The sequence below is a fragment of the Oryctolagus cuniculus genome, chromosome 9, assembly GCF_051225735.1.
Source record: "Oryctolagus cuniculus isolate XC-2025 breed Fujian yellow rabbit chromosome 9, ASM5122573v1, whole genome shotgun sequence".
Taxonomy (NCBI): domain Eukaryota; kingdom Metazoa; phylum Chordata; class Mammalia; order Lagomorpha; family Leporidae; genus Oryctolagus; species Oryctolagus cuniculus.
In genome coordinates this window covers 15,140,764-15,155,780 of record NC_142875.1, presented here as the reverse complement: position 1 = coordinate 15,155,780, position 15,017 = coordinate 15,140,764, and the positions used below count along the sequence as shown (strand labels likewise).

Sequence of the window (15,017 nt, the reverse complement as noted above, 5' to 3'; positions counted from 1 at the left end):
CACGGCCGAGATAGGCATTCGTGGCTGAGCACCACCCCAGTGGTGCAGAACGTTGGAGGAGTAGAGGAGAATCTGATTGTCAGGGTTTGTTTCCTTCGAAATTGTACTTGAAGCCGACTGCCACCAGTCTTCTTTGGGTTTTCCTCTCTTGGAAGCCCCCTTCACTCTGGCTGGAGTCCTTGATTCTAATAAATATTTCTAAATCTCAAAAAAAAAAAAAAAAAGAAAGAAAATTACTTTTTCAAGGAAGGCTGAGGAGTAGGTGGAGAGTCATTGACAGTAGGGAGGGCAGTGAAGCCAGGCCTTGGAAGGGACGTGGAATTTGGACAACTCAAAATGGAGACAAAGACAGGGCAATGGAAATACCTTGCAAAAACTAGCAGAGGTGCCAGGAAGGAATGAGGTGTTAAGTTGTCCCAACTTTGGCTGTACTTGGGTCAGGGTTGCTTGTGAAGGCAGCAGCAAAGCTGATACTGGAGAGGAAGCTCACTGTCTGACAATGTGGAAGGTCTGATTTAAGGTTCAGACCGCTGAGTTCAGAGACCCAGTAGGGGGTGAGGGCTCTCTGAGGCTTCTGAAGAAGACAGTGATACACCCAGTCTGCAAGTGAGGAAGTGTATTTGTGGCCACCAATTCCTTCTGAATTCCAAAGCCTCCCTAATGTGTGCCTCCAGACCATTCTTCTCTCCCGAACTCCAGATTCCCATAGCCAACTGCCTGCTTGCTGCCTTTCCTTCAGTGTCTTATAGGCATCTCAGACTCAATCTGTGCAGAACACAGCTCCTGTGATTTCCAGTAAACCTGCTGCAATCATGATTTCTGCATCTCAGCTGATGACAAGTGTCCATCCCAGGACACTTATCTAGGTCCCAAGCCTAGAGTCATCCTAGACAGGTCTCTTCTTCATCCAGTGCCTTAGAAAACCCTATTGGCTGTACCCTCCAAATATAGCCATTCTGGCCCACTGCTCACCACCTCCATGCCACCAGCCTGGCCTTGGCCACCATCATCCCTCTCTTGGATGATGGTGAAGCCTCATCAGTCTCCCTTTGCCTATTCTGACCTTTACAGTGGCCAAAGCCATGCTTCTAAAATGTCAGTCAGGTCATGTCACCCCCCTGCTCAAAACACCAATGTCCTCCCAGGAAGAAAGCCAACTGCTGACAATGCCCCCCCGCAAGGCCTTACCTGATCGACCTGCTGGTACTTCTCAGTCATCCTTTCCCCCTTGTGGTGCTGGATCCTCCTGGCTAACTTCAGACGTGCCAGAGAGGTTTCTTCCCTGAGTCCTCACACGCACTTCTGCCAGATACAAGCAGATGAACGGCCCACCCACTGCAAGGTTACTGGAGCATAGGCCTTTGATGACAATGCCAATTTAAAATGCGTTATTTCAAAAACTAAAAAAGGAAGGGAGGAGGTAGCGAGAGAAAGAGAGGAAGGGAGGGAGAAAGGGGGAGAGTAAGGGAAGCAGGGAGGGAGGGGGAGAGGAAGTGAAGGAGGGAGGGAGGAAGGGGAGAAGAAGGAAAGGAGGGAGGGAGGAAGGGGAGAGGAAGGAAAGGAGGGAGGGAGGGGGAGAGGAAGGGAAGGAAGGAAGGAAGAAGGGGAGAGGAAGTGAAGGAGGGAGGGAGGAAGGGGAGAGGAAGGGAAGAAGGGAGGGAGGAAGGGGAGAGGAAGGAAAGGAGGGAGGGATGAAGGGGAGAGGAAGGAAAGGGGGGAGGGAGGAAGGGGAGAGGAAATGAAGGAGGGAGGGAGGAAGGAGAGAGGAAGGGAAGAAGGGAGGGAGGAAGGGGAGAGGAAGGAAAGGAGGGAGGGAGGAAGGGGAGAGGAAGGAAAGGAGGGAGGGAGGAAGGGGAGAGGAAGGGAAGGAGGGAGGGAGGAAGGGGAGAGGATGGGAGGGAGGGAGGAGGGGGGAGAAGAAGTGAAGGAGGGAGAGAGGAAGGGAATATTAAAATTTTAGAATTCTATCTATGAACTACATTGAGTCTTTTCTATTTGTATTAATATCACATTAATATAAAAAGTACCAAATGGTAAAAATAAATAAAAATAAATGAATGAAATATAGATCCTGTTTAAACAGTTCAAAACTGCATGTCCTCCCAAAGGATCCTACAAAATGCCAAACTCTGCATGCCAAGGGCAGGCAGGTGGTTCACCTTGGAGCCATCTAAAAAGGGGTACAGCCCTCTAGCCTTCAGCCTGCTGTTCTGGGGAAAATGGTCAACTGGGGCTTTAGGTCTCTGCAATATGTAAAACATTGCAAGATGCCTACAACATGTAGTTTTATACATGGGTAACCACTTATCTGCATGATTCTGAAAGCTTGCATTCTTCCCTAACAGGGTGGGCCCTGAGGCTGTTGGGGCGCCTCCTTCTGTCCTCATAGATGAGATGTGCTGAGAGTTGTTGATGGTGGATATTTGCTTCAATTATTAGTTTGATGTATTAAAATTCAACCAGCCATATTTATAAAATGCACTCAATCACTTTAATTGGGTTTGTACAATTCCATGATTTATGAAACAATACGTGGGTTCTTCAGGCTAATGTTAGACTTAACTATGACTTATTACTATGGTGTCTTCCCTTCCTTCTATTCATGTGCGTCTGCACTGCAGATCCATATACCAGAGTTTCTCTAAGGTGGGAACAATTTGTTTTCCATCTTTGTGTAGACTTGGGCCCAGCGCAGTAGCTGAGGGCTGTGGGAATCCCTAACTCATACTTGCAGTGGGTCTGGAGCCAGGCTGAGTTGGTGCGAATCTTGGATCTTCCCCTTTTAGCTGTGTGACCATGGGCAAGCATTTAACCTCTCTGTGCCATGGCTTCCACATTAGTAAAATAGAGATAAAAATTAAAGCTCTCCCAGAGGCCTCTTGTCAACCCTGAGATCATTCCTGTAGAGTACTTAGCACCACATTTGTTCATCGTGAGAATTCAATAAATTCAATTTGTTAAATTATATGAGGCTATGAAAGAAATGCAGTGATTAAACCGAGTGGCTCGGGTCACAGTCCTGGTTCAAATCCTGGTTCCAACTTTTGTTGCTTGTAGGCCCTAGAAAAATAGTCTCGCCAGCTTCAAAGCTCTCAGGTGCCAAATGCAGATATTAATGGTGCCTCCCTCTCTCACAGGCCTGAGATTCTGCATGTGAAACACTTAGCACAAGGCCTACTGTGCATATAATAATAAATATTCAAACAACAATACTGGTGTTCATTTGCATTAGTGAGTATTATCAACATACAGGTAATTCACTTATTAACTTATTTTAAAGGCAGAGAGAGGGAGAAAATAGAGAGAGAGGGAGAGAGAGAGGTCTTTCATCCATGGATTCACTCACCAAATGACAACAACTGCCAGCTTTAGGCCAGGCCAAAGCCAGAAGCCAGGAATACCATCTGGGTCTCCCACATGGGTGGCAGGGGCCCAAGTACCTGGGCCATCATCTACTGCCTTCCCAGGTACAATAGCAGAAAGTTGGGTGGGCAGCTGGGTAGCCAGGATTCACATAGCACTCTGAAACGGAATGCTGGCATCACAAGCAACAGCTTAACCTGCAGTGCCACAGTGCTGGCCCCAGTAATTCTATTAAAAAAAAAACTGGACTTTGCAAAAATCAATCAATTCACTTTACCAGTAAATTTGACCAGCAGTTTCTGCACTATTTGGAGCTTAAGCATCGAACCACTAACAACAAATGAAGAACACCTGAGATTTGCTGAAGGCGAATCCTTCTTCAACATACAGGGAGGTTCTAAAAGGTTCAGGAAGTAATGCCATTTCTCACTGCTTGGCTGGATTCAATGGGAGACACCCTGGAGTCTGGAGTTAGCTCTCCCCTAGGCCAAAAGATACAGATGCCAGTGGTGAGGTGGAGCCCAGTTATGTTGTCTCAGAGTTTCCATCCTCTCTAGGTTCATTTGGAGAGAGGTTTGGCAACAGAGTGTCTAAGAAAAATGAACAGGTATCAGCTGAGGCTGGTGGTCCTCAGAAAGTCTGTGGGTGGGCATCTGTGGGCAACAGGACCCAGCTCATGGCCAGGGCTCTCCATGGAGGGAGGCAGGTTCTCAGATCCTGAACTCAGGAGCAGAGAAGAGTCCCATGTTACCCTCAAACAGGAGACCTGGGACATAAGGTCAGGTAGAAGACTTCAAACAGAGCAGCTGCCTACTTATAAGCAGGGCACTCAGGTGGGGTCAGCCAATGTGAAGATCCTGGCTCAGTTCAGGATTCATGCTGGGAACTTGGACCTGGGAGTCAGTGCAGGGGATTCTAGCCAGGCCTCAGCTGTGGGATGGAGGGCATGAGTGGTGTTAAATGCCTGGCCTCATGAGAAAGAATGGGTTGGGTGATGGCAGACCCTGGGCTGAACAGAGCGCATGCCTCGTCCTTTACCCTCTTCTCCCAACAATTTTGCCAAATAGCCAAGTGCCCATCAAGGTGGCCTCTCTTTAGGAATGAGACTACAGAAATGCATCCCTCCCTTTGTAGAAGCAACATCAAAATACTGGCCAAATTTACCCATTTTCTTTGACTTCTCTCTTGCTTGACTGAATGATCCCCTCACCCCCGCTCCATGAAATTTTAACATCAAGGACAATTCTTATCAAGTCATTCTCTGTAATCAGAATATAAAAATTATCCCAACATTTCTCTTTGAAAATGGATCTTCAGAGACTCAGTAGGCCTTTATGCATTACTAATGAGTTCCTTAGTGAAACATTTTGTCTTTTACTAAAATAAATCTCTCCTATTAAATCTTCCATATGAAAATTCTGACAGCATTTAAGCTGACTAGCTTCCCTGCTAGAAAATCATTGCACTTGTTAAGGATTTGGGAGTTGGTATCATTTATTTTTGAGGAAATTGGAAGGATCTTGTTACCTGAGTTCATGAAAAAAATTAGACTACATATTCACAGAACCGAATCTTAGGGTCAGAAGATACTGTAATGTTTCCAATCTCAGGAGGAATAAAACGTTATCTGGCATCTCTCACACGTGGCTGTGTTAGTTTCTGGGGCTGTTACCACAAGTGTCATAAACTAGATGTCTTAAGACAACAGAAATTCTTCCTCTCACCTTCTGTAGGGCAGAGGTCCAAAATCAAGGGGTCAGCAAAGCCAGCTCCCTCCGAGGGGTCATGGAGAAGGTCTGTTTCAAGCAACGCTACGGGATCTGCTGGCCTCAGGCACACTTTGGTTTATGGGTGGCCGTCAGCCCTTGTGTTTCTGTCCATCCTCTTTCCTCAGGGCATGTGTCTCTGTGCCCGATGAGGACAGTCACCTTGGATTAGGGCCCAAACTGATCAACTCATCTTAACTTGATGGCACCTATAAAAGTCCTGCCTCCAAAAGAAGGGCATGTTCAAAGGGACTGAGGATTCAGACTTCAAAATATCTTTGAGGGGAAGGAGGTACCTTTCTGTGAAAGGAGGAGAGAACTTCCATTTTGACTACGGCCCTCTCTAAATAATGTCAGAGTTTGTGGACTCAAAAGGCTTCCATAGCCTTGGCAGCTCATGACAAGAGCCTCGGGTGATCACTTACATCATAAGTAAGAGTGTCAATTGTTAAACCAACAACAGGAGTCACTGTGTACTTGCTCCACATGTAGGACCTCTGTCCTTAATGAGTTAGTTGTACTATGAGAATTAACATTAAAACTAGTCTTCAAACATTAGTTTATGTGTCTGTGTGGGTGCAAACTGTGGAAATCTTTACTTAGTATACAGTTGATATTATGTATATAATTAAAAATGAATCTTAATGAAGAATGGGATGGGAGAGGGAGTAGGAGGTAGGATGGTTTGGGGGTGGGAGGGTGGATATCAGGGGATATTGGCTGTACCTATGAAATTTACAGTTATTAAATAAAAGCTTTCTAAAAAAAAAATAAGAAGTCACTGGGCTCTGTATCAGAGTCCCTGGGTTTGTGTCCCAGCTCCAATCTCAACTCCAGTTTCCTGCTGATGTGCACCCTGGGAGTCAGCAGCTAAGATAGATCAAGAACCTTGGTCCTTGCCACCACGTCAGGGGCCTGGATTGTGTTCCAAGCTCCTGCCTTGGTCTGGCCCAGTCCTAGCTCTTGTAGCCATTTGAAGAGTAAATCAATGGTTGGGAGGTCTTTGCCTGTCTCTCTCTCTCTCTGTCTGTCTCTCTCTGTCTCTTTCTCTCTCTCTCTCTCTGTGCTTTTCAAATAAAATTTTTAAAAATTTTAAAAATAAAAAACAAAATATCTTTGAGAGGAGACACAGTTCAACCCAGAATACTGGTCATCCACTGTCAGCTCCCTAAAGTTCATAATCATACAAGATTACCCATTCTATTTTAAACAGATCTGTCCTTTGTTGAGCCAAAAATCTGTTGCCCTGTATTTTCTCCCACTGACCACAGGGGACAGTGGAGAGGCTGCATGCTTTGGTAATGCAGAACCAGAGTTTAGTTGATTCTGTTTGACTTTCACAACATGACCTTGGAATGTGCCTTTAAATCTTGGTGAGCCTCTTTTTCCTTACTTTTAAACTGGGATAACATATCACAAGAATGTTGTGAAGCTGTAATAAGATACCGTGTGTGAAGAATGTTTTTGAAGGTGTGATATGAATGCTCCATTGTGAGTTTCGTTAAACAGCTGTACTAGGATTGGGGGTGACAGCACTGATCCTGAGGCCGGTCTGCACGGACGGACACCCAGCTATGCTGCTCATTAGTTGCATGACGTTGGGGGATTATTTGCCCTCTCTACGCCTCTATTTCATCCTGTAAAATGGGACCCTAAACAGTGATCTTTGTTAAGCCTTTAGAAACTGCCTGTTACGTGGTCTCTAGAGTATTATGTAAGTCTTTGCTATGTTCACTGAGGACAGGGCCAAGGCTCAATGTCCTGTGTGCAATTCCCTCCATTTCTGACTTAGAGGGGATGCTCCCAAACCATCTGTCACACTACTTTTCTCTCAGGAGACTCTTCCAGGGGTCACTGTCTTTTCTGTGCAGCCTAGCTCAACCTTTCCTCCCCAGCCACTGCGCCAATGCCTGCTCAGTGGTGCAAGGTGCTGCCGCCTATGCCCAGGCTGTCTTTTATGGATGAAGCTCCCTCTCCCCTGCTGCAGTTCAGTCTGCAGTTCATTCCAAAGCCACAGGGAACCCAAATCAGCTTAGAAGAGTGTCCTTTTGGGTCACCCAGAGTGAAGGCACTCTTGAAAGGATGCTCCGGTTCCTCATTGTCAGCCAGTGCTTCTTTACCCAGTCTTCCTTCTTTCCTCCCCAACTTTCTCAATCCCCCTCCCCTTGCTGTCCACGCCTTCCCCATGCCTCTATCCACAGGGCACTCAATCCTTCTCCCACTTTTTCCTGGAAGCCCTCCTGACTCTAGGGCACGCTGGTTTTGTCACAAGTATGTTTATCATCAGGTGTGATATTCAAAATAGTTCATATTGCAGGTGGTCACTGGTGGGTGACAACCAATCATAATGCTGCAGAGCTGGATCTTGGAGGTTCTTTACTGCACTCAGTTTAACTCTTTGACTTTTGGGGTATTAGGAGGCAGGTGCTGACATTGAGGGAGGCACTCGAGTGGCTAGAGTAGCGGGAAGAGTATCTGAGACTATTTGCTACCTGCAGCAGAAGAATTTCCAGTACAAAAGCACATCCACTAAATGTTGGCCTTTTAAGCTGTGTCTGTGTTTGAATTCCAGGAAGCGCAGGAGGGGAGGTGATTCTCAACATCATATTTCAAATCCGATTTAAAAGATTATACAATAACAGGAGATGTGTAATGATGCTTTTGTGTCTTTGGCTAGACCCCAAACCTTCTAGAATTGCTAATGACTGGTGCTAATAAGAATAGCAGGGTCTGGTGCTGTGGCACAGCAGGTTAAGCCACCACCTGAAGTACAGGCATCCTATATGGGTGTTGGTTTGATTCCCTGCTGCTCTACCTCCAATGCAACTCCCTGCTAATATGCCTGGGAAAGCTGCGGAAGATGGCCCAAGCCCTTAGGTCCCTGCACCCACGTAGGAGACTCAAGAAACTCCTGGCTCCTGGCTTCGGTCTGGCCCAGCTCTGGCTGTTGTGGTACTTTTTGGGGAGTGAACCAACGGATGGAGGATCCTCTCTCTGTCCCTCCCTCTCTCTGTGTAACTCTGCCTTTCAAATAAAAATAATTTTTTTAAAAAGAATAGCAACCAATGTCTACCAAATATTTACCTGTTCTAAGTGCTCTGGGAATGCCTTTTAAAAATTTTAGGAATTTAACTTCCATAGAGTGGTTGTGAATCATCGAGGCTTTTTTTTTTTTAAAGATTTTATGTATTCATTTATTTGTGAGGCAGAATTACAGACAACAAGAGAGACAGAAAGAAAGGTCCTCCATCTGCTGGTTCACTCCCCAAATGGCCACAACAGTCAGAGCTAGATTGATACAAAGCCAAAAGCCAGGAACTTCTTCTAGGTCTCCCATTTGGCTGCAGGGTCCCAGGCACTTGGGCCATCTTCTGCTTTCCCAGTCCATAGCAGAGAGCCGGATCAGAAGTGGAGTGGCTGGGACTTGAACCGGCGCCTACATGGGATGCCAGCACTGTAGGCAGAGGATTAACCTACTGTGCCACAGCGCTGGCCCCGACCCAGGCTTGTTTTAATTCTCCAAATGGCCAACTCATACTCTCCACCCTCTATGCCTGCACAGAGCTAGATGACCTGGTAGAGATCTTAGATTAAATAGTAAATGTCCCAGGGTGTGGTGCTGTGGCGTAGTGGGTAAAGCCACCATCTGCAGTGCCGGCATCCTGTCTAGGCACCTGTTCAAGTCCCAGCTGCTCCACTTCTGATTTGGCTCTCTGCCATGGCCTGGGAAAGCAGTAGAAGATGGCCCAAGTCCTTTGGCCCTTGCACCTGCATGGAAGACCTGGAGAAGCGCCTGGCTCCTGGCTTTAGCTCAGCTCATTTCTGGGAGTGAATCAGCAGATGGAAAACCTCTCTCTCTGTCTATGCATCTCTGTAACTCTGCCTTTTAAATAAATTAATAAATCTTTAAAAAATAGTAAATGTCCCTTCTTATGGAGTTCCCTCTGACTCCTGAACTCTGAAGAGCTGTCCACAGGTGTTCACTCGAAGCCATGTACTTCCCTTTTTGTGGCACTTACCATGCCATATGTTATTGCCCACTTAATGTCTCAGGGCGTGGCACACAGAGGGGGTTCAATAAGTGTTTGTTAAAGGAGGGAAGAAAGCTCATTTGATAACAGGCACTAAGTCTAACTGTGTGATGGCTGTGGACTGTGGGCTTTGAACAGGAGTACAGGAAGTAGACAGAAGAGGCCAGGAAAACTCCTAAGGCTATGTTATTAACATTTTATGGGGCTTCTAGTCCAGCACCAGGCTGCGCAGTTAGGAATGTGGTGTCAGAAAATCCAGACACTATGAAGTCAAATAGCCACCAGGATGGTTTGGGTTAAGGTGATATATTATCGCCAGCCATGTTAACCACTGTACCTCAGTGACTCAGAGGACATTTATATTCTAGTTAAGTAAAACAAATCTCAAATGAAGCATCTGGTGCCCAGAAGTTTGTTTCCTTGAATCTAGAGAACCAAGGGGCTATTTTTGCTCTCACCATTTTTTTTCTTCTGGCACATTTTCAGTTAACGTGTAAAACTAAGAGGATGAAGAATCCTTACCAGTAAACACAGGGCTTGGCTCCCTGATCAAAACAGACAAACATCTCTCCCCTGCATATAAGACACAAAGAGCAGGAAAAACTGAAACCTACCTGGCAACCAAAAATCCATTTTAAAAATAATAAATAAGACCTAAACATGCTTTGAAATGGAAAACTACAAAACACTGACTTTCTCTGCCCTCCCCCATTTGTTAATTTTTATGTTCTGTTTATTAAAATGGGCACAGAATTGATGGCATGCATCAAAGCCAACAGTGCTTGAAGACTAGGACAACAGCATAGGCAAATGCCATTGACTGAATCCCACATCTATTCACCAAGCACTTGGGCTGCCTCCAGGTGTTCCTAGCCTTCTGGTGATAGCAGCCTGCTCTCAATGCAAATCCAAGGTTAAGGGCATCCAGAAGCATCTGTAACTCCCTCTAGGAGAGGTTAACACACTAGCCTTGGAGAGCTGTGGACACTATCCCTATAGTCAAGGTGAGGCAGTAGGATGACCCAAAAGGACTTGTATGGTTTTCTGGAAAGAATATGCAGACTGACTCACCCACCTCCCTAACTTGATTCCCACTCTTCTTATCCTCCTCTGAAGTGGCAGCTGTGCCATTATCATGGTGGGTGAATTGGAGGTAGTGGTGATTGCTTGTCAGTATTTGTGATTGTCTCCTGATTCATCCATCAGGCTACACTGTCAAATCTTCCTATACATTCCTCCAGATTACAGAAGTAATAAAAAAAGAACACAGCCTAGAAAAGACTACAAATATTCCATTTTGTCTGTCTTCAATAACCCTAACACTTTATATTATTAATTGCAAATGTACACTCTAAAAAAGAAATTGTAGGGGCAGACGTTTGGTGCAGCAGTTAGGTGGCCACTTGGGATACCCACATCCCTTGTTTGAGTGCCTGGTTTGAGTTCCAGCTCTACCGTTTCCAACCCAGCTTCCTGTTAATGCACATCCTGGGAGGCAGCAGATTATGGCTCAGGTATTTGGGTCCCCACCACCCACATGAAAGACCTGATAGAGCTCCAGGCTTCTGACTTTGACCTCACCAGCCCTGGCTGTTGCAGGCATTTAGGGGTTAATTAGTGGGTGGAAGATCTCTGTCTCTCTGCCTTTCAAATAAAGTGAAAATAAATAAATATTTTAAAAATATGAAGTGAACTATAAATTGAACAAAGTAAACAGAATGGGCCTATTATGGATCCATGCATATTATCAATGATAATGGGCAATTGTTCATTTTGATGGAAGTTTTGGTTATCATTTGCTTATAACAATTCCCCAGATTTTAAGCTTCTTTCTAATTCTGATGCCCTTATATAGCTTTATTTTATTTGCTACATAATCTAGTTAGAATACAAGGAGCTCATGTGGCTCAATTAGTTTATTTAAATTCAAAAGAAGTCTTAAAAGCCTAATCTGTCACTTGCCTTAGAATAGCGCTATTTCAGTCCCATAGTTAATGTTACAAATTAAGCCCTGATGTAAATAACCATTTTATTCTCCTACACTTTCACTTGCACATATCCTTCTGGAAATGTACTGGGGGAAGAAGTAGAGATTCAAACCCAGTGCTAAACTCAGCCTTGACCCATCTGACTGAAACTCATATAAACGAACCAATAAAATCCAACTCCCCTCACTCAGATCACAGCCTTCATTTCTTCCCCCACTTTCAAAAACCTTTAGATGTCTTGATGCTGTAGGAAAACTGAGGTGTGAATATCTGATACATCCAATCATTCAGTCACAACTCACAACTACATGGCCCAAGGACCAAAAGACTCATCTGTTTGATGGAGGTTTCCATTTCCAAGCTGTGTACACAGTGGGTACTTAATAAATCCCTCCAGCCTTAAATGATTTTGACTTAATTTGCTGCTTCTGCCAATGTTCCTCATGCCAGCTCACATAGACTTCTCATAAATTTAAGAACATATCTGGACAGCTGCCAACATACAACTCTGTGTCACTTTTTAATGTGACCATCGGTTCATGCAGCTTCCCATTCTGCCAGAATAGGGACAATTAAGGAGGAAATAGATGTGGAAAAAATATCCATGACAATTTACACTTTTGTTTTTCTTTATTTTTGTTTCAAAGCAACTTGTGCTATTTCTTGGGCTCTAACAGTCATGAAAAGGAACTGAAATATGGGAACAGGATCATCTCCAATTGACAGATAAGAAAACTGAAGCACAGAGTATGATAAATTATTTGTAAAAGTTCATATAACCATTTTGGGATGAAACCACCACGAGAATTCCAGGATTTTCCAACTATAAGACACAGCTGCTTTATAAACCATAGATCAGTCATGCCGTGTGGACCAGCCCTGGCAAGTTCCAGCAGGGGAGATTTCAAAGAAAAACAGATCCAGGCTTCTTTGAAGAGATAAGTGACCAAAGTTGGCACTGATCGTGAGAACAAGGATAAAAAGGGTTAAAGAGCTTGGGAGAAAGGCCATGCAGAAGCCCAGCAACAGAGAAACGGAACAAGTAGGGAGGTTGTTTTTAACATCATGTGTAAGGGAACTGCAAAAAGTCCATGGAAAATGGAATTTCAAAAGAAGGTTATTTTGGTGTAGAAAATTTTAACATTCATGAATTTTTTTTTCAGAAGGCACATTTTCCAGAAACTTCTGGAAGTAGTCCCTGTATTTTTACAAAGAAGGGGTTAATAGTAACAATCTGCTCAGACTGTTAATACACAGAGGTGTTAATAGTAACGATGATGACGATGATGATGAGCATAATAAAACTCAGAGCATGCTGACTGTGTGCCAGGAACTGTCAGAACGTTTTGTATACATCCACACTTAGTCATGATTAAAAGCCCCTGAACTAGCCACTACAGTATTATTATCCCATTTTACAGAGATGGCAGCCGGCGGCCACCAGGCTGCACTTATCCAAGGTGCCCTGGCAACAAGAGCAGAGCTGGATTTTGAGTCCTCATAGTTCAGTTCCAAGATGGTCTCCTTCAGCCCTGGTTGAAACCGCCTCTTAGGAGAGGGTCCAAGACGGAGCAGGCTTCAGGCACGTGACCTCAAGGCCGGAGCGTCTGTCCTGACCTCAGGATGTCATTCAGCTGCTCATAGCTGTGTGGAATGTGAGGAATCTGAGAGGCTCTTCCATGGCCAGCTTTGGGGTCCAGAGCAGGCTCTGGGGATCAAAGTGTCCCTGAAGGCCGCTGTGAGAGCACGCACCATCTGCCCTCCGTGGTTGGAGGAAGCACTCGCTGTTCCACAGCCTGGCCCACCTTTTTGCCCAGGCCGAATTGGAAAAGGCAGGATTCAAGAGATCAGAATGTGAGCCTGGCCCTCAACTGGAATAGTTCTCCCCTAAAAGGACCTCCTCAGAGCCTGATGACCAATGACTTTGCTCACACAAGCAGAGCTCAAATTATTCCTAAAGTACGTACACCAGGGGCCTATAAACAGAATTGCAGATCATAAGAACTGTACTGGCTTCCCCATGGAAAACCAATGGGATATAGCTGTCTGTTAGCTATTCCTGTGGGCAAAAACTCCTGTTGTTACCAGGAGATTCCTCAGCAAGCTCCCTAATTAATCTGTTTTCTTTGTGCTCCCATATTTTAATTGCCTTTTTCAATGAGGACCATAATAGGAAAAGATTCTAAAACTTACTTGTTTTTAAAATAAGCAATTAGAAAATCTCTTTTTCCAATTATGTTTTTTCTTTCTCCTACCAACCTGATTCTGAATTCTTTTCTTAGCCAAAGATGTGCCATGTAATTTAATGTCCATGCAGCTCTGTTAGTGCTTATCTGTTGTCCTGCCAAGTTCATATTACAGTTGTTTAGCATCTTTCTTCATCCCGTGGGGAACCAACATGAGTATTTTGTATTAAAATCTTCCATGGTCACTTATTTTAATGAATTTAACTCGGTTTGAAATTCCAACTTGATTCTAATCACCTTCTGTAATCTAAATATTCTTGGAGTAGAGATTACTTTAGGAGGTAGAATAAATTGCACCAACTCATCGTAGACTCCTTAAGAATTCTGTAATTCTTTTTAAACAAATGGTCTCGAAGTACAAATCACAATAGAATTAGAAATATAAAATCTAATAATCAGGGCAAGATTTAAATGTAGCATAAAGTATAAATCTTATCTTGTTACTCTTCTGCCTAAAAACTTTCAGCAGCAATGAAGTTCACGGCTTTTAACAGGGTTTTCAAAGTTCTTATCTGGCTCCTACCTCAACTGCTTCTGTACTCCAACCTTGAAAAGAAAGCTGCCTGCAGGTCCCCAGATGGGATGATGTCTTCCTCTGAATGTCTGCATGTTTTATCCCCACAACATGCACATACCACACACACACAACTTTCATGCATATAAACATGCAACATGCATGCAGAACACACACAGCATGCATAAAACACATGCACACAGATGACACATTGATATAGCACACATATGCACAACATGCTATACACACATAATCTACATACAATCTAAACACACATTACATGCTACAATACATATACAACATGGACACAACATGCATATATACCACATACAAAACATGTACACACAGCATACTCTACAATATACAGCATGTACAACATACAAATATACCACATAAGAAACATGTTTACATGCCATATACATAACAAACACATCCAATATACACAGCACACACTACACATACTTACAGTATACAGTATACACACACAACACACAAACATACACACATGCTTTGGTCACCGCTCATTCCCTTGCCAAGTTCTTACTTATCTTTCAGGTCTCAGTTTAAATGTTGCTTCTGCAGAGACCTTCCATGGCCCAGTAATCTTGTTCTTAAATTTTTATTTTCATTTTATTTGAAAGGCATAGATGGGCAGAGAGCTTCCATCCACTGGTTCACTCCTCAGATGCTCACAATGACCAGGAATGATAATGGAAGTCAGGACCAGATACTCAATCTGGGTCCCCCATATGGATGGCAAGGACCCAAGTGTCTGAACCATTACTGCTGCCTGTCAGGGCACACATCAGCCGGAAGCAAGGTTGGAAGTGCGGTGCCAATCTCCAGTTCTACCCCTCTCCCACCACTTCTCACCATGCTCTTCCAGAACACCTATCACGATGTGTAATTGGACACTGATTGGCAGCATGATTTGGTTAACATCCATCTTTACCACTTACCGCAGGCCTCATGAAGACAGATACCATGTCCTGTTTTTGTTCCCCTTTGTTTAGTTCTGAGTGTAATGCCTAGCATGTAATAGGATATTGATAACTATTTGATGGATGAATGAATGAATGAGTGAATGAGATCCTAGCCTGGAAGTATAC

General features: G+C 44.2%; 1 protein-coding gene across 20 annotated transcripts in view; it reads left to right on the top strand.

Annotated features, from left to right (window-relative positions):
* Positions 1–15,017, top strand: part of MBNL2 (muscleblind like splicing regulator 2) — a 172,672-nt gene that overhangs the window by 95,782 nt on the left and 61,873 nt on the right. The gene's annotated exons all lie outside the window — the stretch shown is intronic.